The following is a 25,561-nucleotide window of genomic DNA, read 5'->3' as shown; positions in this document are numbered from 1 at the left end:
ACTCGGTGACAATGGTTCTTTTAACCCCCAGAACCTGTGAATGTTACCATACATGGCGAAAAGGGACTTTGCAGCTGCGCTTATGGGAACAGACCTTGAGGTGGGGAAATTGTCCTGGATTATTCATGTGGGCCCAGTGCATCCTGAGATTGCATTTTATCGTGTGCTCCGTTCATTCAAGGTACTAAGTTCAAGGGAAGCAGGCATAAGCGTTGGAAAAGCAACTTCCTTGTTCCGGGAGAGCTACACCAAATGAATTGCCTGCGAGGAGGTGCTGAGATAAGCCCGCCCACAACGGTACACCTCGGAAGGGGTTTCCACCAGCGCTCCCTAGTGGACAGGAGTGGGGCCAGAGGCCTGTCTATGGCAATCCTGAGTCTAGATAATCCTCTTTTTATGCTAGGATAAGGGGGGGGAAAAAAACCCAAAAAACAGTATGTTTCTATGTGTGAAGGGGACATATTTCCTAAGAGAAAGAGAGCTTCATTCTGAAGATTCTGAGAAAGGGTGCAACCCTAGAAATACATACTTTAAGAACCAAAAGAAACTTTAGAAAATTGTTAAGCATTCTTGACAAGATACAGCAAGCACAGCCTTTGTGAAGCAGGATGATAAGCTAGAAGCAGAAGGCAAAATAAAAGCACAAGAGATTGAGGTGAAAAAAAAAAAGCAAATACGAAGCAAAATCTCCAAGCACTAATAATAAAAGGAGGCAAGTGAGATAAGAAAGGATGGCAAGGAAACTAAGAATGCAATATCTGAATTAAAATCTGCTTAAGAGCTTGGCCGCTAATCAAAAGATCGGCAGTTCGAATCCCGCAGCCACTCCTGGGAAACCCTATAGGGCAGTACTACTATGTTCTATAGGTTGCTTTGAGTCAGAATCAACTGAATGGCATGGGTTATGGTTTTGGTTTTGGAGGTGAATAAAAAGCAGTATGAATACTTCAAGAACCCAGATAGTAAAGAGAGGAAAAAATTGGGAAGACCTAGAATGACAGGGAAAAGGATAGAGAAATGAAAATATCACAAGATAATAGATATAGAATGTAGATACGGAGATTTATAGGCATTCCCAAGGAAAATCAGAACAGAAAACATTAATCATAAATATAGTTATGGAAAGCTTTCCAGAATTGAAGGAAAACTGACCATGTAGATGAAAGATACAGTGTGCTTCAAATATACTAGTGTCCTAGTCATCTAGTGCTGCTATAACAAATACCCCAGGTGGACGGCTTCAACAAACAGAAGTTTATTCTCTCACAATCTAGGAGGCTAGAAGTCTAAATTCAGGGTGTCAGTTCCAGCAGAACTGTCGGCTCTGGAGGAAGGTCCTTGTCACCAGTCTTCCTCTGGACTAGGAGTTTCTCTGCACAGGAACCTCAGGTCCAAAGGACATGCACTGCCCCCAGCGCTGCTTTCTTGGTGGTATGAGGTCCCCACGTCTCCGCTCCCTTCTGTGTTTTATATCTTAAAAGAGATTGGCTTAAGACACTACCTAATCTTGTAGATCTCATCAGTATAACTGCTGCTGATCCTTCTCATTAACACCATAGTGATAGGATTTACAACACAAAGGGAAATCCGATCAGATGACAAAATAGTAGACAATCACACAATATTGGGAATCATGACCTAGCCAAGTTGACAGAAATTTTGGTGGACCAATTCAATCTATGACAAGTAGTAAAAAGAGACATACTTTAGACACATAATGGCAGATTTTTCCTTGACATCACAGCATTCATTTATCCATTTAGTACATTTCTATTGAATGCCTACCATGTGGCAGATGAGTTAGGTGTTAGAGATACTTTGGTAAATGACACAATTCCTTCTTTCAAGAAGCTCTTTCAAGGGCCGTAGGGAGGCAGTGCAAACAGGTAATTTTGATATGTGTTCAGAAATGAACACTCCAGAATATTTTGTGAGCCAAAATTACTTCATCAAATGACCTCCTAAGTAATAGAAGACTGTGGAGCAACGTGTTTAGAGTTTTGAGAGAAAGACACAAAAACTTTATATTCAGCTACATTGTATATTGTTGTTAATTCTGTCCATTAGGTTCTGACTCATGGCAACCCCAGGTGTGTAGAGAACTGCTCCATAGGGTTTTCAAGGGCGTGAACTTTTGGAAGCAGATTGCCAGGCCTGTCTTCTGAAGAAATTTTCAAATAGGCAAGAGCTCAGAAAATAATTCAGCCAGATGTTCCTGAAAAACTAACTGAAGATACACGCTCACCAATTATAAAAGAAATACAAATACCCACCCTCAAAATCTAGCGTGCCAGTATGCATGTGGCTGCAACAGTGGGTTCAAACATAGCTATGATTGTGAGGATAGTGCAGGACCAGGCAATATTTCGTTCTGTCATACACAAGGTCCCCATGAGTCAGAGCCGATTCAATAGCACGTAAAAACAACAAATATGAATGTGGAAGAAAGCAAACATATAACTTACCCAAACCAACAGTTTGGCAGTCTTGTTTATTCTCCATCTTCACTTTTTTTCTTTTTGCTGGAGTATTCTTTAAAGCAAATCTCAGTTTGTCTGTGTAAGTTTAGTATAAATCTCTAACAGATGTAGATATAACCATAGTTAACTGAAGTAACACTATCCCTTCCAATCGTATAATACCTCGTTCACAATTGACTCATAAGTGTCCCTTTATGGTTGTTATGCTTGAAATCAGGATCCAAACAAGGTCTTCACACTATACTTGATTATTACGACTCCTAGGTCTCTCTTGGCGGCAGTGGGAGAATTCTTGCCTTCCATGCAGGACACCTGGGTTCGATTTCTAGACGCAAACCCAACTCATTGCCGTTGACTTGCTTTCGACTCATAGTGACCCTACAGGACAGAGTTGAACTGCCCCAAAGGACTTCTAAGGAGCAGCTGGTGGATTTGAACTGCTGAACTTTTGGTTAGCAGCCAAGCTCTTAACCACCGTGCCACCAGGGTTCTGATTCCTAGACGGTACATTGCAAATGTAGCCACCATCTGCCTGTAAGTGGAAGCTTGCTTGTTACTATGATGCTAAACAGGTTTCAGTGAAGTTTCCAGATTAAGATCGACTCGAAAGAAAGGCATGGCAATCTACTTCCAGAAAATATCAGTCAATGAAAACCCTGTGGATCACAACAATCCAATTCCATCACACCTGTTGCTAACAGCAACAACAACGGGTCTCTCTTAATTTGTAATAGTATCCCTTCCAGTGTACTTGTATGCCATTTATTTGTTGAAGAAACCAGGTCATATGTCCTGTAGTTTAGATTTGGCTGAGTACTTCTTCACGGTATTACTTAACTTATTCTTCTCTTCTTCATTCTTCCTGTAAACTAGTGAGTAGATCTAGGTAGCTGATTAGACTGCGGTTCAGTTCTTTTGGCAACAATCCTTTATAGATGGTTCTGTGTACTTCCTTATGCATCATGCTGAGAGGCACTTAGGGTCTGGTTGTGTTACTTTTAGTGATGTCAATCAAATTCATCCATTGTAGAGTTCCATGTGTAAGTGATCATTGCCTAAACCTATTACTTCATTAGGGGTTAGAAGAAAATGGTTAAAAATTTCTCATTCCTCCTGTGTTTATTAGCTGGAAAACTTCCCTTATTAACTTATTTCTCCTGAAATACAGTTTGTATAGGAAAGGCAAAATAAATTCTTGATCTTTTCTTTTTATTTAGCAATTTTCAGAATAATGAATTGTTACTCTAGCAATGTCCAAAGGTGATCAAAGAAATTTTTGTTTGTATAATACAGCCATGAAACTCTTGATGTGTTTCAATCGGTTGTAGTCAGTATTCTTTTTGAGGCTCAAATTGCCCCATCTTTGGCTAGTGGGAGTTCTTTGAGATTGACTCCTGTGTTCTTTGAACAAAACCCAACTGATCCTTGATTGTAGTCAAATTGTACAATCTGCCTGTATGTAGCCTGTCTATATCTCATTTGCTACATTTGAGTATGTAGGTGATGATTCTAATACAATAACAACACTTTGTAGAGATACTGTGAGGATTAAATGAGATGATCCATGTGTAAGAATTTAGCACTCAGCATCTGGCCCATGTCAGCACTCAGCAGAGTCAGTAACGAGTAAGCAAGAGGACAGTTACTAGGATTGCCATTCATTTATTCATTCATCAAGTACTTATGCAGCCCCTGCCTTGTTCCAGGCATTAACTTAAATGTAGAAATACAATAGTGAACAAAATTGACAAAGTCCCTCCCTCCCTCTTGGGATTTACACTTCAGTGGGGATAGAGGCAGCAACCCAACCAACTAGCGTATCAGTGGTGACAAGTTCTGTGAGGAAAAACCTCAGGGCAGGGGACAATGATGGGGAATCAGGGTGGGTGCAGGGATGGCATTTTCGATAAGGTATTCAGGATAGGCCTCTCAAGAAGGTGACATTTGAGCAGAATCTTGAGAAAACAGGCCATGTAGGTAGTTGGGGAAAGAGCATTCTGGACAGAAGGAAAGTGAGTACAGAGACTCTAAGGGGGGAGATGGGTGACGAGGTGGAGGAACAACAAAGAGGGGGGTATGGCCAGAGCTCAGGAAGGGTGGGGAGAGTGAAGCGAGGTGGGATCAAAGGTCACACAGGCATTGTACCGACAGTAACTGTTTTGAAATGTATTCTGAGTGACATGGAAAGCCATTAAAGAGCTTTGAGCCAAAGAATGACATAACATGATTATTCTATAACATAAAATATTGTGTTCTCATAGAAGAAAGTATTCTTTGATGGTTACAAGGGTTGGGAAGGAGGGAGAGGGATATTCACTAACTAGTTGTAGACATAAATTTTTTTAGATGAAGGGAAGGACAACATACAACATAGGGATAGTCAGTACAACTGGACTAAACCAAAACCGAAGAAGTTTCCTGAATACAACCAAATACTTTGAAGGCCAGAGTAGCAGGGATGGGGGTCTGGGGACCACGGTTTCAGGGGACACCTGTGTCAACTGGCATAACAAAATGTATCAAGAAAACGTTCTGCATCCCACTTTGGTGAGAGGTGTCTGGGGTCTTAAACGCTAGCAAGCAACCATCTAAGATGCATAAACTGGTCTCAACCTACCTGGAGCAAAGGATAATGAAGAACACCAAAGACATATGATAAAGATGAGCCCAAAAGACAGAAAAGGCCGCATAAAACAGAGACTCCATCAGCCTAAGATCAGAAGAACTAGATGGTGCCCGGCTACCACCGATCACTGCAGACAGGAAAGGAGAGAGAAGAAATTTATTGTAAAGGGTGCCTCCCTGGGGTATGGCCCCTACCCCTCCCTCCCTTGGGAGGGTGAGATAGTCCTTGTCTTAGTTATCTAGTGCTGCTATAACAGAAATACCACAAGTGGGTGGCTTTAACAAAGAGAAGTTTATTCTCTCACAGTCCAGTAGGCTAGAAGTCCGAATTCAGGCGCCGGCTACAGGAGAAGTCTCCACAAGTGGAAGGAGAAGCTGAAGTCCTGGATTCATGCTGGGGTGGAAGGACACGGAGAAATCAAGTTGAGTAGTTAGAGTGGGACTGTGAGGGGAAGGGAGGAGGTGCCTGAGAGAGAAGAGGAAAGTGAGGGGGAGGAGAGGAAAGCACAGGGTCGAGGAGGAAGATGAAACACTGTGGGCAGATGGAGGTAAGCAAAGGGGCCTCAAGGGAGGAGAATGGAAGGGAGGGAAGGAGTGGGAAACTGGGGGAGAGGGGCACTGAGAGCAAAGTAGAGTTCAAAGGTGGGTTGAGCCTGAGGGAGAGGAGAGGAGAGACTGCAGGGTGGCATAGGCAGAGAGAGAGAGCAGGAAGGAGGGTCTCCCAAGAAAGGCGAGGAGAACCAGTGAAGGGGTAACATGAGAATGGCAGAGGGCTGAGGGAGTGGCTTTCATCTTATCCCTAGAATGCCTCCTAATAACATGTTCAAAGTACCTGAGACAAAGTCCGGCCATCCTTGCTTCTAAGGAACCTTCTGCCTGTACGGATATGTTCGTTCTTCTGGCAGTCCATAGTATATTTAATATTCTTCACTGAAACCGTAATTCAAATGCATCAATTCTATTTTGATCTTCCTTATTCATTGTCCAGCTTTTGCATATGAGGCGATTGAAAATACTATGGCTTGGGTCAAGCACACTTTAACCCTCAAGGTGACATCTTGCTTTGGAACACTTTAAAGAGACCTTTTGTGTCAGATTTGCCTAATGCAAGCATCATTTGATTTCTTGACTGCTTCATCCATTTTTTTTTTTCATCCATAGGCATTGATTGTGGATCCTAGTAAAATGAAATTCTTGACAACTTCAGTATTTTCTCCATTTATCATGGTGTTGCTTATTGGTCCAGTTGTGAGGATTTTTGTTTCCTTATGTTAAGGTGTAATCCATAGTGAAGGCTGTAGTCTTTGATCTTCATCAGTAAGTGCTTCAAGTCCTCCTTACTTTTGCCAAGCCTTATCACTCCCAATGTGTGTCATCCTTATGCCCTCCCATCTGCTTTCTTTCTTTCTTTTTTTTTTTAGATTAGAAAACTGTGCCATGCCTTAAAATAGGAAGGGCTTGATGTTCTGAGGAAAGCAAGAAAGCGTAGTGTCTGCTTTGCAGAGAGTCTTGTGGCCATGAGGAACACAAAATTTAGAGTAGAAGAGGAGAGCAAAGCAGCCATATCTGTCTGTAGGTAGAAAGGTGAGCAAGTAGGAGTTGACTCTGGGCCTGGAAGTGTCTCTGTGTATCTCCTCAGTACCTTGAATAAAAGAGGCAGTATGATTAACCCAAGTTCACCATGGCTGGTTGGGCTACAAGGAAGCACAGCTCAACTCCTGGTGCTTGGATTCACAGGTTTTCCCCTGAAGTTCATTCCTGTCCATGCTCTATCCCTGCCACCTGCTCTTAGCCTCCCCCTGCTGCTCACCCGTAATCATTCTTCTGTGGTTATTTATGGGCATAACAAAGTTAGAGACTGCACGGTAAAGATTAGGGTCACATACTACGTCTATAACTGACTCAGATGAAGAAACTGCTCATCAGGGCCTCCTTTGAGAAGAGCACCTCGACCTGTTAAGTGGTGCCTGAAGTATAAGAAGGTGACCACAGGCTGTTATCTTTCTCTACTGAAGCTGGAACAAATGGAAATAAGTTAACTATATTCTGAAGGATTGGGTTTAAATGCAAGGAATATAATGAGGTACCTCACTTCAAAAGAAGCTGCTAAAAATATTCAAAAAGTCTCTTTCAATGTGGAGCAGATATTATTATGTTTAGCATTGCTTGGGAGGGGTTTAATGAAAATGCTTTTAAGATTTCCCGTGCCCCTCAGGGACCCAAATGCTTTGTAGTATATTTTACTACCTGGTAAAGATAGTACAGGGGGGCAGTGGTGGTTCAGTAGCATTCTTGCCTTCCCCGTAGGAGGCCCAGGTTTGGTTCCCGGCTAGTACACCTCACCTGTAGTCATTGCCCATCTGTCAGGCTCATGTGTTGTTATGATGCTGAAAAAGTTTCAGTAGAGCTTGCGGACTAAGATGAACTAGGAAGAAAGGCGTAACAATCTACTAAAAATCAGCCAGTGAAAACCTTCTGGATCACAATAGTCCAATTCTATTGTGCATGGGGTCACCATGAGCCAAGAGATGACTGGATGGCAGCCAACAACAACAAGGATAATACATCCTTGTAGTTTTTTTGGTTTTCAATATTTTCTTAGCTGTTCTTGCACATTTACTTATTTTTTATGAAAACTTTAGTATCAATTTGCCCAACTCCATTCAATAGTTTGTTGATCTTTTTTATTGGGATTGCATTTAATTTATAAATTTATTTAAGGGGAATGTTGTTGTTGTTCTTAGGTGCCCTCGAATTGGTTCTGACTCATAGCGACCTATGTACAACAGAATGAAACACTGCCCAGTCCTCACAATCATTGTTATCCTTGAGCCCATTGTTGCAGCCACTGTGTCAATCCATCTGATTGGGGGTCTTCCTCTTTTTTGATCCAACACCGTAATTCAAAGTCATCGATTATTTTTTGGTCTTCCTTATTCACTGTCCAGCTTTCACATGCATATGAAGTGATTGAAAACACCATGGCTTGGGTCAGGTGCGCCTTAGTCCTTAAAATGACATCTGTGCTTTTTAACACTTTAAAGAGACCTTTTTTTTTTTTTAAAATAATTTTTATTGTGGTTTAAGTGAAAGTTTACAAATCAAGTCAGTCTCTCACACAAAAACCCATATATACCTTGCTACACACTCCCAATTACTCTCCCCCTAATGAGACAGCCCGCTCTCTCCCTCCACTCTCTCTTTTTGTGTCCATTTCACCAGCTTCTAACCCCCTCCACCCTCTCATCTCCCCTCCAGGCAGGAGATGCCAACATAGTCTCAAGTGTCCACCTGATCCAAGAAACTCACTCCTCACCAGCATCCCTCTCCAACCCATTGTCCAGTCTAATCCATGTCTGAACAGTTGGCTTCAGGAATGGTTCCTGTCCTGGGCCAACAGAAAGTCTGGGGGCCATGACCACTGGGGTCCTTCTAGTCTCAGTCAGACCTCCAAGTCTGGTCTTATGAGGGTTTGCGGTCTTCATCCCACTGCTCTCCTGCTCCCTCAGGGGTTCTCTGTTGTGTTCCCTGTCAGGGCAGTCATCAGTTGTAGCTGGACACCATCTTGTTCTTCTGGCCTCAGGATGATATAGTCTCTGGTTCATGTGGCCCTTTCTGTCTCTTGGGCTCGTAATCGCCTTGTGTCCTTGGTATTCTTCATTCTCCTTTGATCCAGATGGGTTGAGACCAATTGATGCATCTTAGATGGCTGCTTGCTAGTGTTTAAGACCCCAGACGCCACTCCTCAAAGTGGGATGCAGAATGTTTTCTTAATAGATTTTGTTATGCCAATTGACTTAGATGTCCCCTGAAACCATGGTCCCCAGACCCCTGCCCCTGCTACGCTGGCCTTCGAAGCATTCAGTTTATTGATGAAACTTCTTTGCTTTTGGTTTAGTCCAATTGTGCTGACCTCACCTGTATTGTGTGTTGTCTTTCCCTTCACCTAAAGTAGTTCTTATCTACTATCTAATTAGTGAATGCCCCTCTTCCACCCTCCGCCCCTCCCCCATCTCGTAACCACAAAAGAATGTTTTCTTCTCAGTTTAAACTATTTCTCAAGTTCTTATAATAGTGGTCTTATACAATATTTGTCCTTTTGCAACTAATTTCACTCAGCATAATGCCTTCCAGGTTCCCCCATGTTATGAAATGTTTCACAGATTCCTGACTGTTCTTTATCACTGTGTAGTATTCCATTGTGTGAATATACCATAATTTATTTATCCATTCATCCGATGATGGGCACCTTGGTTGCTTCCATCTTTTTGCTGTTGTAAACAGTGCTACAGTGAACATGGGTGTGCATATATCTGTTTGTGTAAAGGCTCTTATTTCTCTAGGATACATTCCAAGGAGCGGGATTGCTGGATCGTATGGTAGTTCTATTTCCAGCTTTTTAAGGAAGTGCCAAATCGATTTCCAAAGTGGTTGTACCATTTGACATTCCCACCAGCAGTGTGTAAGTGTTCCAATTTCTCCACAGCCTCTCTAACATTTAGTATTTTGGATTAATGTTTTTTGGATTAATGGCAGCCTTGTTGGAGTGAGATGAAATCTCATTGTAGTTTTCATCTGCATTTCTCTAATGGCTAATGATTGTGAACATTTCTTGGATGTCTTCTTTAGTGAAGTGTCTATTCATTTCTTTTGCCCATTTTTTAATTGGATTATTTGTCTTTTTGCAGTTGAGTTTTTGCAGTATCATGTAGATTTTAGAGATCAGGCGCTGATCAGAAATGTCATAGCTGAAAACTTTTTCCCAGCCTGTAGGTAGTCTTTTTACTCTTTTGGTGAAGACTTTGGATGAGCATAGGTGTTTGATTTTTAGGGGCTCCCAGTTTTTCTAGTTTTTCTTCTACATTCTTTACAATGTTTTGTATACTGTTTAAGCCATGTATTAGGGCTCCTAACGTTGTCCCTATTTTTTCTTCAATGATCTTTATCATTTTAGATTTTATGGTTAGGTCTTTGATCCATTTTGAGTGAATTTTTGTGCATGGTGTGAGGTATGGGTCTTGTTTCATTTTTTTGCAGATGGATATCTAGTTATGCCAGCACCATTTGTTAAAAAGACTGTCTTTTCCCCCGTTTAACTGTCTTGGGGCCTTCGTCAAATATCAACTGCTCATATGTGGATGGATTTATGTCTGGATTCTCAATTCTGTTCCATTGGTCCATGTATCTGTTGTTGTACTAGTACCAGGCTGTTTTGACTACTGCGGTGGTATAATAGGTTCTAAAATCAGGTAAAGGAAGGCCTCCCACTTTGTTCTTCTTTTTCAGTAATGCCGTGTTTATCCGGGGCTCTTTCCCTTCCATAGGAAATTGGTGATTTGTTTCTGCATCTCATTAAAGAATGTCCTTGGGATTTGGATCGGAATTGCATTAAATGTATAGATCGCTTTTGGTAGAATAGACATTTTTATAATGTTAAGTCTTCCTATCCATGAGCTAGGTATGTTCTTCCACTTATGTAAGTCTGTTTTGGTTTCTTGCAGAAATGTTTTGTAGTTTTCTTTGTGTAAGTCTTTTACATCTCTGGTAAGATTTATTCCTAAGTATTTTATCTTCTTGGGGGCTACTGTAAATGGCATTGATTTGATGATTTCCTCTTTGATGTTCTTTTTGTTGGTGTAGAGGAATCTAACTGATTTTTGTATGTTTGTCTTGTATCCCGATACTCTGCTGAACTCTTCTATTAGTTTCAGTAGTTTTCTGGAGGATTCCTTAGGGTTTTCTGTGTATAAGATCACGTCATCTGCAAATAGAGATACTTTTACTTCTTCCTTGCCAATCTGGATGCCCTTTATTTCTTTATCTAGCCTAATTGCTCTGGCTAGGACTTCCAGCACAATGTTGAATAAGAGTGGTAATAAAGGGCATCCTTGTCTGGTTCCTGATCTCAATGGGAATGTTTTCAGGCTCTCTCCATGTAGAGTGATGTTGGTTGTTGGCTTTTTATAAATGCCCTTTATTATGTTGAGAAATTTTCTTAAGAGATCTTTTGCAGCAGATTTGCCCAGTACAATGCATCATTTGATTTCTTGACTGCTGCTTCCATGGGCATTGATTGTGAATCCAAGCAAAATGAAATTCTTTACAACTTCAGTCTTTTCTCCATTTATCATGAAGTTGGTCCAATTGTGAGGATTATTGTTTTCTTTATGTTGAGGTGCAATCCATATTGAAGGCTGTGTTCTTTGCTCTTCATCAGTAAGTGCCTCAAGTCCTCTTCACTTTCAGCAAGCAAGGTTGTGTCATCGTCATAATGCAGGTTGTTAATGAGTCTTCCTCCAATCCTGATGCCCCATTCTTCTTCATACAGCGCAGCTTCTCAGATTATTTGCTGAGCATACAGATTGAATAAGTATGATGAAGGGATATAACCCTGAAGCCCACCTTTCTTGACTTTAAACAAGTATTCCCTTGTGCTGTTCAAACGACTGCCTCTTGTTTTATGTACAGGTTCCTCAGGACCACAATTAAGTGTTCTGGAATTCTCATTCTTCACAATGCTATCCATAATTTGTTATGATCTACACAGTCAAAGGCCTTTGCATAGTCAATAAAACACAGGTAAACATCTTTCCGGTATTCTCTGCTTTCAGCCACAATCCATCTGACATCAGTGATAGTATCCCTGGTTCCACGTCCTCTTCTGAATCTGACTTGAACTTCTGGCAGTTCCCTGTTGATTACTGCTGTAACCACTTTTGAATGATCTTTAGCAAAATCTTTTACTTGCGTGTGATATTAATGATATTGTTCGATAATTTCCGCTTTCTGTTGGATCACCTTTCTTTGGAGTGGAATAGGAGATTTTTTTTTTCTTTTTTTACTCTTATGTCTTTGAGGAGCTTTTTTAAAAAATCAGTTATAGGCAGAACCAAAGTTTTTTGTGAAAAAAAAAATTTAAGTTAAATTAAAAAATATAAATGCCCTGTAACCGATTTAAAAAGTAAATCTTATGGTTTTATTCTTGCCAAACTGGCATGGGGCTGAGTTAGCTGTATGGCTGGAGATAGGAGTAGAGGACAGCAGAAATCCAAGTGGGCTGGGGTGGTACGATGGCAAACGTAGAAATAAAAGCTAGGCTCCTGACTGCTGTCTACCGGATTTGCTGTCTACTGGATTTGTCTACCAAGGACCATGGATTCACTCTCATATCTTTGCAACAGAAAGTTCACAGGCATTGGAGTCAGACAACCCTGGTCCAGCCCTGGCTTCATCACTTATTGCTTGTATGACATTGGATAAATGACTTAGGCTCTCTGAGCCTCAGCTTTCTCATCTCTAAGATGGGGAGAAGAGATCCAAATGATTAATGTGCTCAGCTGCTAAATGAAAGGCTGGCAGTTCGAGTCCATCCAAAGGCACCTTGGAACAAAGGCCTGGCAATCTATTTCTGAAAAATCAGCCATTGAAAACCCTGTGGAGCACAGTTCTCCTCTACTATGACACATACAGGGTTGCCATGAGTCAGGGTCAACTTAATGACAACTGATTCGACTGGCGATGGCAGAACAGATACTTAATGTCCCCTCTCCTCCCTCTACTTTACCTACTTTTCCTCTCTCTTATTTGCTCATAGTCACTGGTTTCCATCTTCCATCTGTCTCTAATTTAATTATCCATTTTCCTTTTTTTTTCCAATAATTAAAAAAAAATTTATGTATTTTTTTATTGCTGAGAATATGTGCAGCAGAACATACACCAATTCGAAATTTCTGTGTAGAATTCAGTGACATTGATTACATTCTTCAAGTTGTGCAAGGATTCTCACCCTCCTTTTCTGAATTGCTACTCCTCCATTTACATAAACTCACTGCTGCCTATTTTTCCTATCTAATCTTTTGAATGGCTGTTGTTAGTTTGATCTCATCTAGATAATTCTTCAAAGAGCACAGTGCTCTAGGCAGACATTGTTTACTAGTTAAGCTAAACTGTTGTTTGGTTTAAAGATGACTTCAGGGGATATTTTTTTTTTTTTTTTTTTATAATAACTTTTATTAAGCTTCAAGTGAACGTTTACAAATCCAATCAGTCTGTCACATATAAGTTTACATACATCTCACTCCCTACTCCCACTTACTCTCCCCGTCTTGAGTCAGCCCTTTCAGTCTCTCCTTTCTTGACAATTTTGCCGGCTTCCCTCTCTCTCTATCCTCCCATCCCCCCTCCAGACAAGAGTTGCCAACACAATCTCAAGTGTACACCTGATATAATTAGCTCACTCTTCATCAGCGTCTCTCTCCCACAGGGGATATTTTTGGTTTAAGATTTAAAGATCTGAGGGCAATAGTTTCCAGGGTTTATCTAGCTTCAATAGCTCCGGAAAATCTCGATTCCATGGGATGTTGAAATTCTGTTCTGCATTTCATTCATCATTTTGCATTCTTTGCCATTTTTTATCCTTCCCCATCTCTCCATCTTCACTGTTATGGTCTTGCAGTATGTTTAGAGCTTTAAAAATCAATCCTGGCAATGGTACGATTTATGTCCTTCCCTCTTCCTCTTGACTCGACGGCACTGGGTACTGGTGGGCTCTTCCTCGGGTAAGGGGGCCAAGTTGCCTGTCAGCCCCACAACCTTTCGACACTCAGCCCCCAAAACGCTGTTTAGGAGACATTTGGAAGTATCCCCTTGTGATGGTTAAGGTAGTGTGTCAGCTTGGCTGGGCCGCGATTCTCAGTGGTTTGGCAGTTGTATGATGCTGTGATTACTTCCATGATAAGATTTGATGTAATGCGATCACCTCTATGATGGTATCTGCTGTGAGTAGTGAATCCGTTGAAAGGGATTTTCCTGGGGGGTATGGCCTGCTTCCAATACAGGTGGATTTTCTGGCAAGGCTTTTGGGCTTTTGTCTGCTCTGGATCCTGCAGCTGGCTCCTGTTTGTCAGACCTCTGGTTCTTAGCACTTGACCTAGCAGCTTACCTGCTGTCTTGCCTGCCGATCTTGGGATTCCTTGGTCTTCGCAGCATGTAAGCAAGAGCCCTACTGTCTGACCTGCCGGTCTTGGGTTCATCAGCCCATTAGTTAGGTGAATCAGGAGATGCCTCCAGCCTGACTCACAAACTTGGGACAGTCCAGCCTCTACAGCTGCATGAACCATTTCCGTGATATAAATCTCTCTCTCTATATATTTATACTCTTCACTGGTTTTGCTCCTCTAGAGAGCCCAGCCTAAGGCACCCCTCTAGAGCAATGGCAGAACCAGTCATTCCAAAAGGTTCTTGGCACCAGACCTAGAGGACATAGGTGTGTTCTTTTTTTTTTTTTTTTAATTTTTATTGTGCTTTTAGTGAAAGTTTATAAATCATGGCAGTCTCTCAAACAAAAATTTATATACACTTGCTATATACTCCTAGTTGCTCTCCCCCTAATAAGACAGCACACTCCTTCTCTCCACGCTGTATTTCCGTGTCCATTTAGCCAGCTTCTGTCCCCCTCTGCCTTCTCATCTCCTCTCTAGACAGGAGCTGCCCACATAGTCTCATGTGTCTACTTGATCCAAGAAGCCCACTCCTTACCAGTATCATTTTCTGTCTTATAGTCCAGTCCAATCCCTGTTTGAAGAGTTGGCTTTGGGGATGTTTATGTCGTGGGCTAACAGAAGATCTGGGGGCCATGACCTCTGGGGTCCTTCTAGTCTCAGACCATTAAGTCTGGTCTTTTTATGGGAATTTGAGGTCTGCATCCCACTGCTCTCCTGCTCCTTCAGGGGTTCTGTGTTGTGTTACCTGTCAGGGCAGCCATTGCTTGTAGCTGGGCACCATCTAGTTCTTCTGGTCTCAGGCTGATGTAGTCTCTGGTTTATGTGGCCCTTTCTGTCTCTTGGGCTCATAATTACTTGTGTCCTTGGTTTTCTTCATTCTTCTTTGGACCAGGTGGTTTGAGACCAATTGATGCATCTTAGATGGCTGCTTGCTAGTGTTTAAGACCCCAGATGCCACTCTTCAAAGTGGGATGCAGAATGTTTTCTTAATAGATTTTATTATGCCAGTTGACCATAGTCCCAAAATCCCTGCCCCTGCTACGCTGGCCTTCAAAGCATTTGGTTTACTCAGGAAACTTGTTTACTTTTGGTTTAGTCCAGTTGTGCTGACCTCTCTGGTATTGTGTTGTGTTTCCCTTCACCTAAAATAGCTCTTGTCTACTATCTAATTAGTTGTCTTTTACTTCACCTAAAATAGTTCTTGTCTACTATATAATTGGTGAATACCTCTCTCCCTCCATCCCTCCCCACTCTCGTAACCATCAAAGAATATTTTCTTCTCTGTTTAAACAATTTCTTGAGTTCTTGAAATAGTGGTCTCATACAATTTTTCTGTTTTTCCAACTGACTAATTTCACTCAGCATAATGCCTTTCAGATTCTTCCATGTTATGAAATATTTCACGGATTCATCATTGTTCTTTATCACTGTGTAGTATTCCATTGTGTGAATATACCATAATTTATTTATCCATTCATCTGTTGATGGGCACCTTGGTTGCTTCCATATTTTGCTATTGTAAACAGTGCTACAGTGAACATGGCTGTGCATATATCTGTTCGTGTAAAGGATTTTATTTTTCTAGGATGTATTCCAAGGAGTGGATTGCTGGATCATATGATAGTTCTATTTCTAGCTTTTTAAGGAAGCGCCAAATCGATCTCCAAAGTGGTTGTACCATTTGACATTCCCACCAGCAGTGTATAAGTGTTCCAGTCTCTCCACAATTTCTCCAGTATTTATTATTTTGTGTTTTTTGGATTAATGGCAGCCTTGTTGGAGTGAGATGGAATCTCATTGTAGTTTTGATTTGCGTTTCTCTAACGGCTAATGATCATGAGCATTTCCTCATGTACCTGTTAGCTACCTGAATGTCTTCTTTAGTGAAATGTCCGTTCATATCCTTTGCCCATTTTTTTAATTGGGTTTTTTGTCTTTTTGTTGTTGAGTTTTTCAAGTATAATGTAGATTTTAGAGATCAGACGCTGATGAGAAACGTCCTAGCTAAAAACTTTTTCCTAGTCTGTAAGTAATCTTTTTACTCTTTTAGTGAAGTCTTTGGATGAGCATAGGTGTTTGATTTTTAGGAGTTCCCAGCTATCTAGTTTCTCTTCTGGTATTTGCACATTGTTGGTAATGTTTCGTATACTCTTTATGCTATGTATTAGGGCTCCTAGCATTGCCCCTGCTTTTTCTTCCGTGGTCTTTATCATTTTAGATTTTATATTTAGGTCTTTGATCCATTTTGAGTTAGGTTTTGTGCGTGGTGTGAGGTAAGGGTCTTGTTTCATTTTTTTTTTGCACATGGATATCCAGTTATGTCAGCACCATTCGTTAAAGAGACTGTCTTTTCCCCATTTAACTGACTTTGGGCCTTTGGCAAATATCAGCTGCTCATATGTGGATGGATTTATGTCTGGATTCTCAATTCTGTTCCTTTGGTCTATGTATCTGTTGTTGTACCAGTACCAGGCTGTTTTGACTACTGTGGCGGTATAGTATGTTTTAAAATCAGGTAGTGTGAGGCCTCCCACTTTGTTCTTCTTTTTCAGTAATGCTTTACTTATCCGGGGTCTCTTTCCCTCCCATATGAAGTTGGTGATTTGTTTCTCCATCTCATTAAAAAATGCCATTGGGATTTGGATCGGAATTGCATTGTATCTATAGATCACTTTTTGTAGAATAGACGTTTTTACAATGTTGAGTCTTCCTATCCATGAGCAAGGTATGTTTTTCCACTTATGTAGGCCTCTTTTGGTTTCTTGCAGTAGTGTCTTGTAGTTTTCTTTGTGTAGGTCTTTTACATCTCTGGTCAGATTTATTCCTACGTATTTTATCTTCTTGTGGGCTAATTAAATGGTACTGATTTGGTGGTTTCCTCTTCAGTGTTCTATTTGTTGCTGTGGAGGAATCCAGCTGATTTTTTATGTTTATCTTGTATCCTGATACTCTGCTGAACTCTTCTATTAGTTTAAGTAGTTTCCTTGAGGATTCTTTAGGGTTTTCTGTGTATAAGATCATGTCATCTGCAAATAGAGATACTTTTACTTCTTCCTTACCAGTCTGGATGCCCTTTATTTCTTTATCTAGCCTAATTGCTCTGGCTAGGACCTCCAGCGCAATGTTGAATAAAAGTGGTGATAAAGGGCATCCTTGGCTGGTTCCCGTTCTCAAGGGGAATGCTTTCAGACTCTCTCTATTTAGGATGATGTTGGCTCTTGGCTTTGTATGAATGCCCTTTATTACGTTGAGGAATTTTCCTTTTATTCCTGTTTTGCTGAGAGTTTTTATCATGAATCGGTGTTGAACTTTGTCAAATGCCTTTCCTGCATCAATTGATAAGATCCTGTGGTTCTTGTGTTTTGTTTTATTTATATGATGGTTTACATTCATTGTTTTTCTAATGTTGAACCATCCCTGCATACCTGGTATGAATCCCACTTGGTCATGGTGAAGTATTTTTTTGATATGTTGTTGGATTCTACTGGCTTGAATTTTGTTGAGAATTTTTACTTCTAAGTTCATGAAGGATATAGGTCTGTAACTTTCTTTTTTTGTGGTATCTTTATCTGGTTTTGGTATCAGGGATATGCTTGCTTCATAGAATGAGTTTGGGAGTGTTCCATCTTTTTCTATGCTCTGAAATGCCTTTAGTAGTAGTGGTGTTAACTCTTTTCTGAAAGTTTGGTAGAACTCTCTAGTGAAGCCATCTAGGCGAGAGTCTTTTGGGGGGGGCAGTTTTTAATTACCTTTTCGATCTTTTCTTTTGTTATGGGTTTATTTAGTTGTTCTACCTGTCTTTGTGTTAGTTTATGTAGGTAGTGTGTTTCTAGGAATTCATCCATTTCTTTCAGGTTTTCAAAGTTGGTAGAGTACAGTTTTTCATAGCTACCTGCTTTGATTCTTTTCATTTAATTTTGGTCTGTTGTTATATTGCCCATCTCATTTCTTGTTTGGATTATTTGCGTCCTCTCCTGTTTTTCTTTTATCAGTTTGGCCAATGGTTTATCAATTTTGCTAGTTTTTTCAAAGAAGAAGCTTTTGGTCTTGTTAATTCTTTTGTTTTTCTGTTTTCTATTTCATTTAATTCTGCTCTAATTTTTATTATTTGATTTCTTCTGGTGCCTGATGGGTACTTTTTTTGCTCTCTTTCTGTTTGTTCAAGTTGTAGGGATAGTTCTTTGATTTTGGCCCTTTCTTCTTTTTGGATGTGTGCATTTATTAATATAATTTGACCTCTGAGCACTGCTTTACCTGTGTCCCAAAAGTTCTGATAGGAAATGTTTTCATTCTCGTTGGAGTCTATGAATTTCCTTATTTCATTCTTAATGTCTTCTATAACCGAGTCATTTTTGAGCAGGGTATTGTTCAGTTTCCAAGTGTTTGATTTCTTTTCCCTGCTTTTTCTGTTATTTATTTTTGCTTTAATGGCCTTTTGTTCAGAGAAGATGCTTTGTAATATTTTGATGTTTTGGATTCTGTTAAGGCTTGCTTTTTGGCTTAATATATGGCCTATTCTAGAGAATGTTGCATGTGCACTAGAAAAGAAAGTATACTTGGCTGCCATTGAGTGGAGCGTCTGTATATGTCTGTGAAGTCAAGTTGGTTGGTTGTGGCATTTAGATCTTCGGTGTCTTTATTGAGCTTCTTTCTGGATGTCCTGTCCTTCACCAAAAGTGATGTGTCGAAGTCTCCTACTCTTATTGTGCAGCTGTCTATCTCGCTTTTCAGTGCTTTTAGAGTTTGTTTTACGTATCTTGATGCCCTGTCATTGGGTGCATAAATATTTCATATGGTTATACCCTCCTGGTATATTGACCCTTTAATCACTATATAGTCTCTTTCTTATCCTTTGTGGTGGATTTAACTTTAAAGTCCATTTTGTCAGAAATCAATATTGCCACTCCTGCTCTTTTTTGATTGTTGTTTGCTTGATATTTTTTTTTCTGTCCTTTGAGTTTTATTTTATTTTTGTCTCTAGGTCTAATTTGTGTCTGTTGTAGGCAGCATGTCTTTTCCTCTTCTTCGTTGTTGGTTTTGTTTCTGCTGAGAATTTTTTTCTTGTGTTTTATTTTGATGAGTGGGATTGTTAGTCTCCTTTGTGGTTACCTTAATATTTGCCCCTGGTTTTCTAAGTTTAAACCTACCTTTTTAGTTCTTTATGTCAGCTTGACTTCCTCTCCATATGAAAGATCTGTGACTATATTTCTTAGTCCCTCTTTATTGTTTTAGTGTTGTCTTCTTTTACATAATGACATCGCTGTTTCCCTGTTGTGAGTGTTTTTTTTTTTTTTATCTTGACTTGTTTTTGTGATTTCCCTATCTGTGTTGACATCTGGTTGCTCTGTCCTGTGTTCTGTCTAGTCTTGGGTTGATATCTGATCTTATTGCTTTTCTAACAGAGAACTCCCTTTAGTATTTCTTGTAGTTTTGGTTTGGTTTTTACAAATTCCCTAAACTTCTGTTTATCTGGAAATGTCCTAATTTTGCCTCCACATTTGAGAGACAGTTTTGCTGGATATATGATCCTTGGCTGGCAGTTTTTTTCCTTCAATGCTTTATATAAGTCATCCCATTGCCTTCTTGCCTGCATGGTTTCTGCCGAGTAGTCCGAGTTTATTCTTATTGACTCTCCTTTGTAGATGCTTCTCATTCATCCCTAGCTGCTCTTAAAATTCTCTCTTTATCTTTGGTTTTGGCAGGTTTGAGTATAATATGTCTTTGTGACTTTCTTTTGAGATCTACCTTTTGTGGAGTTCAATGATCACCTTTGATAGGTATCTTCTCATCTTTCATGGTATCAGGGAAGTTTTCTGCCAACAAATCTTCAACAATTCTCTCTGTATTTTCTGTTTTCTGTGCCTGTTCTGGTACTCCAATCACTCGTAGGGTATTTCTCTTGATAGAGTCCCCCATGATTCTTAGGGTTTCTTCATTTTTTAATATTCTTTCATCTGTTTTTTTCTTTGAATACATTGGTGCCAAGTTTTTTATCTTCAGTTTCACTAATTCTGCCTTCCACTTGCCCAATTCTGCTCCTCTAACTTTCTATCGAGTTGTCTACTTCTGTAATTTTATCGTTAGTCTTCTGAATTTCTGATTGCTGTCTGTATGGATACTTGCAGCTTATTAAATTTTTCATTATTTTCTTGAATAACCTTTTTAATTTCTTCAACTGCTATATCTGTGTGTTCCTTGGCTTTTTCTATGTTTTGCCTGATCTTGTTCCTGATGTCCTGAAGTGTTCTGTATATTAATCTTTTATATTCTGCATCTGGTAATTCCAGGAATACACCTTCATCTGGAAGATTCCTTGATTCTTTGTTTTGAGAGCTTGTTGAAGCAATCATGGTCTGCTTTTTTATGTGATTTGATATTGACTTTTGTCTCCGAGCCACCTATAAGTTATTGTATTAGTTTATTTTATGTTTGCTTACTGTATCCTAGCTTCTTGCTTTGTTTTGTTTTGATATGCCCAGATAGGCTGCTTGAGTGAGATAGCTTGATTATTTTTGCCTTTGAAGCTCTGAAGTCCTGTCACCAGATGGCTAAAGCTGTTACCAAGTATATGTGCCTAGGAGTCCGTTCACTTTTCTTGTATGGATTCAGCTCAGGTGTCCAGGTATTTGGTCATCAAGTGTGTGTTACAGGCTCTGCCCTACAGTCTTAGAGAGGCAGGGATGGTTGTTGTAGGTACCAGTATCTGGTTGCAGCAGGGATTCATGCTCTGAACAAGGCAGGGGGCTGACAACCTTCCCCTGAGTGTCTGTGAGGTATGTGCGTCCCTGTTCCCTAGAGTGCACAGGTGGGTGGATTCTGCAGCGTACCATGGGCACCCAGTGCTTTTGGTAGTAAGGCCTGGGAGGTACCAGTTATCCTTGGACCCCTGTCATGGGTGGCTATGTGAAGTGGGTAGAGGCACTGGTCTTCAGGCCTCTGATGTGGGTAGGTGAGGACCCTTTTTAATAGGCAAAGTGGTGTTAAACATCAAACACCCACTTCTCCACTGCACAGCTGAAACATTTGCAGTCTGCCAACAAGGGCCTGTTCTCCTGAAATGGGCCCACACAATTCCATACAGGGTGGAAAGGTATTCACAGTTTGCAGACCATTTGTGCCTGGACAGAAACTGCTTCTCTCCTGAGCTCCCCAGCTCGGTGGAGCTGTCAGATTATCTTTTCCCCCAATTTTGAATTTATTCCTTCTCCAAGCTGGGAGAATGGGTCAGGGCACATAGCAGGACCTATCTCAGGCTCAGGGAGATCGACAGCCTCTGAAAACGGCTTGGGGGCTCGGGGTACGGTAAATAAACACAGGTACTTAGCTTTTTCCATGAGCGCTGTTCTTCTCTAGTTCCTGAGGTATGAGTAGGCTGTGTGGCTCGCTGGCTCTTCCTGAGGAAACTGCATCCCAAACGCTACCTCCAGGCCCACCGCAGTCACTTCAGCAAGTGGTGCCTGAGGGTTCCCGGTGATTCATGTCCGGCAACTTCTCTCCCCTTCTGAGCTGTCTCTCCCTCCCCTGCCACTCAGTCCATTTTCTATCTTTGCCTTTGATGTTCAGGGCTCCTAGCTTGTCATATATATAATTGTTTCACTTGTTTTTTCGGTCTTTGTTGTAAGAGGGAATGCTGGAAGCGCCTGACTACTCTGCCCTCTTGGCCTCACCTCCTCCATAGGTGTGTTCTTATGTGCCTTGGTACACGAAAGGAATCACTTGTTATTTATTCCTTTTGCCCATACAATATTTCAGGATTTTGTTCTGGGAAATTTCAGAACGAAAATTTTCCACTTTAAAATGAGTTCACCTGAGAGAAATAAGAGCTGCCACAGGAATAAACATACGCACACCAATGGTCATTGCAGCACTATTCACAATAGCAGAAAGATGGAAGCAACCTAAGTACCCATCAGCAGACAAATGGATAAACAAATTATGATACGTACACAGAATGGAATACTATGCAATGATAAGAACAATGATGAATCTATGAAACGTCTCACAACATGGGTGAATCTGGAGGGCATTATGCTGAGTGAAATTAGTCACAAAAGGACAAATACTGTATGAGGCCACTGTTATAAGAACGCATGAAAAAGTTTAAACACAGAAAAAAAGCATTCTTTGATGGGTATGAGGGTGGGGAGGGAGGGGAACAGGAATTCTCCAACTAGATAGTAGATAAGGATCAACTTTGGTGAAAGGAAGGACAACACACAATATAGGGGAAGTCAGCACAACTGGAACAAAACAAAAGCTAAGAAGTTTCCTGGATACATCTAAACACTTTGAGGGACAGAGTAGCTGGGGTTGGGGCCTGGGGACCATAGCTTCAGGGGACAGTAGGTCAATTGGCATAACAAAGTTTATTAAGAAAATGTTCTGCATCCTACTTTGGTGAGTGGAGTCTGGGGTCTTAAAATTTTGTGAGCAGCCATCTAAGATGCATCAATTGGTGCCATCCCACTTGTAGCAAAGAAGAATGAAGAAAACCAAAGACACAAGAAATATATTAGCCCAAGAGACTAAAGGACCACATGAATCAGAGACTCCACCAGCCTGAGACCAGAAGAACTAGATGGTGCCTGGCTACCACCAATGCCTGCCCTGACTGGGAATACAACAGAGAGTCCCAGACAGAGTGGGAGAAAGGTGTGGAGCAGATCTCAAATTCATGTAAAAAGACCAGACCTAATGGTCTGACAGAGACTGGAGGAACTCCCGAAACTATAACCCCTGGACGCGCTGTTAACCCAGAACTGAAACCATTCCTGAAGCCCACTCTTGAGACAAAGATTAGACAGGACTATAAAATAAAAAATAACACATGTGAGGAATGTTCAATCAGATACATGAGACCGAATGGACGGCTCCTGTCCAGAGGCAGGATGAGAAGGCAGGAAGGGACAGGAACTGGCAGAATGGACACAGGGAACCAGGGATGGAAAAAAAAAAAGAGTTCACTAAATAGCAAATTTTCTTGTGATGTACGTGGAACATTGCAAAGGATTCAACACAGATTTAGGAAGATATATGGGGACACATTGTCCTGTAGAACCTGAATAATTAGGAGAAAAGAGTTCCTTTCTCTTGGAAAGAATTTATTTAAATTTGATTGACTATAATAGAGACTTAAAGCACTCTAAATAAAAAAAAAAACTCTAAATAGGGATCATTAAATAAACATATTTGCTGTTTCCAGTTTTTTTTCTTGTCAAGAGATTTGACATCCATTTCCTGTATTTAATGTACAACTAATATCAATATGTACATAACCATAATTTTTTAATTTTAATAAAATAAAAAGCCCTGTTAATAACTTAAAATTTGTGGCCCACCATTTATACTTCTTAAGACTGTTGGATCTGATCTAAACCAGAACTCTGCAAATATTATCTTACGCAGAATCAAATCGTTATATAAATCAGGTCACCACTTTGTTGATTATTCTCTGCTTGACCCCTCTCCCCACCCCACTCAGATTCATTCTCTGCCCTTCCGTGCCGTCCCTTTCCCTGTGCTCTGGGAGTCAGCACTACATTTCCCAGGCTGCCTTGTGCTCTGGTTTCTGGTTGGGCTCAGCTAGTGTGTGTGGAGTATGGAAGAGAGGAGGTTGGGGATGTGGATCTTTGTGGTGGCTGGGGTCTTATAGCCACAACTCCTTTCAGGCAGCACTTCTTCCATAGCTCCAGCTCTTATTGGGCTCAGGCTAATACTCTTTCCTCCCCTTTTCCCTTCTGACATGATTTATTTTTTTATTTTTATTTTTTATTGATCTTTAAATGAAGGTTTACAGAAGAAACTAGTTTCTCATCAAACAGTACACACATTGTTGTATGACATTGGTTAACAACCCCATGGCATGTCAACACTCTCCCTTCTCAACCCTGGGTTCCCTATTACCAGCTTTCGTGTTCCCTCCTGCCTTCCAGTCCCTGCCCCAGGGATGGTACACCCCTTTAGTCTTGTTTTGTTCCATGGGCCTGTTCAATCTCTGGACTAATCTTTCCCTTGTGTCTTTAGTTTTCTTCATTCTTCCTTGCTCCCGAAGGAGTGAGACCAGTGGAGTATCCCAGATGGCTACTCACAGGCTTTTAAGAACGCAGACACTACTCATAAGAGTAGAATGTAGAACATTTTCTTTATAAACTATGTTATGCCAATTGAGCTAGATGTTCGCCGAGACCATGGTCCCCAGAGCCCTTAGCTCAGCAATTTGGTCCCTCAGGGAGTTTGGATGTATCTGTGGAGCTTCCACGACTGTGCCTTGTATGGTTTGTGCTGGCTTCTCCAGCATTGTGTACTTTCTTACCCTTCACCAAAGTTACCACTTATCTATTGTCTATTAAATGTTTTTCCATTCCCACCGCTGGCCCCGCCCCTTGTAACCATCAAAGATTGTTTCTTTTTGTATGTAAACCTTTTCATGAGTTTTTATAGTAGTGGTCTCATACAATATTTGTCCTTTTGTGATTGACTTATTTTACTCAGCATAATGCCCTCCAGATGCATCCATGTTATGAGAGGCTTTACAGATTCATCATTGTTCTTTAGTGTTGTGTAATACTGCATTGTGTGTATGTACCACAGTTTGTTTATCCATTCATCTGTTGATTTCTTTATATTTTTGATGGGCTTCTTTTAATTTCCATGAGTTGGACATCATAACTGTCTATCGATGCCTATTGCACAGAGTGGATAGTGGAACACTAAACTTTTATTCTTAAAATGGTATACTTAAATACTTTTATCAGTCACCAAAAACAACCTAATAAATCACCAGCCTCAATGTATCTTGGTTTGAGGACAGTACAGCTGGACAAAGCAGGAGTACTACCGAACATATCAGGACACCTTTGGGGCTGGCTGCCTGCTTTGTTTCTTCGTTGAATTGTAGTGAAGGCCCAGCCCTATTCTTGCTTTAAGGCCACAGACCCTGTCCTTCACTCTGGAGGACAGTCTCAAAAATGTATGTCATTGATCACAGGACAACGTGGAGAAAGCCAAGCTGGATCAACACCCGTTTATCACTGCTTGTGACCAAGAAATGCCCAATGTGGCATTGTCTCTGTACCCCGCAACACAGCTCATTACATGTGACAAACTAGTTTTGCAAAATTTTCGGATGTGAAACCATAGTGTGCTACCCTCATGAAAAATATTGTGAGAATCCAGGTGAAACAATCAGTGCAGTAGCTTTATGACTTCTTTCTATTATCTTAGCTTTTATCCTTCAGGCAGTGTCTTTGAACATCTTGGTTATTTTGCCCTCAATAACCAAATGTCATAAATTCATATTGCTTCAAAGACAAGCAGTCTTATTTTGATCATTTAAAGTCACATTGCATCACCAAAAGTTGCCTCAAATCAATGATTTTAGATAAAATTCATGATAGTTTAAGCCCACACAAACATTTATTAAATATCACTGGAGTCAAATCTTTAAGGACCTTG

General features: G+C 40.6%; 1 protein-coding gene across 3 annotated transcripts in view; it reads left to right on the top strand.

Moving 5' to 3' along the window:
* The window catches only part of PLGRKT (plasminogen receptor with a C-terminal lysine), a 164,553-nt gene that overhangs the window by 5,326 nt on the left and 133,666 nt on the right, over window positions 1-25,561 (top strand). The window lies entirely within an intron of this gene.

This window comes from Elephas maximus, chromosome 9 (genome assembly GCF_024166365.1).
Source record: "Elephas maximus indicus isolate mEleMax1 chromosome 9, mEleMax1 primary haplotype, whole genome shotgun sequence".
Taxonomy (NCBI): domain Eukaryota; kingdom Metazoa; phylum Chordata; class Mammalia; order Proboscidea; family Elephantidae; genus Elephas; species Elephas maximus.
The sequence above is the reverse complement of the archived record's forward strand: the minus strand, read 5'-3'. Positions and strand labels throughout refer to the sequence as shown.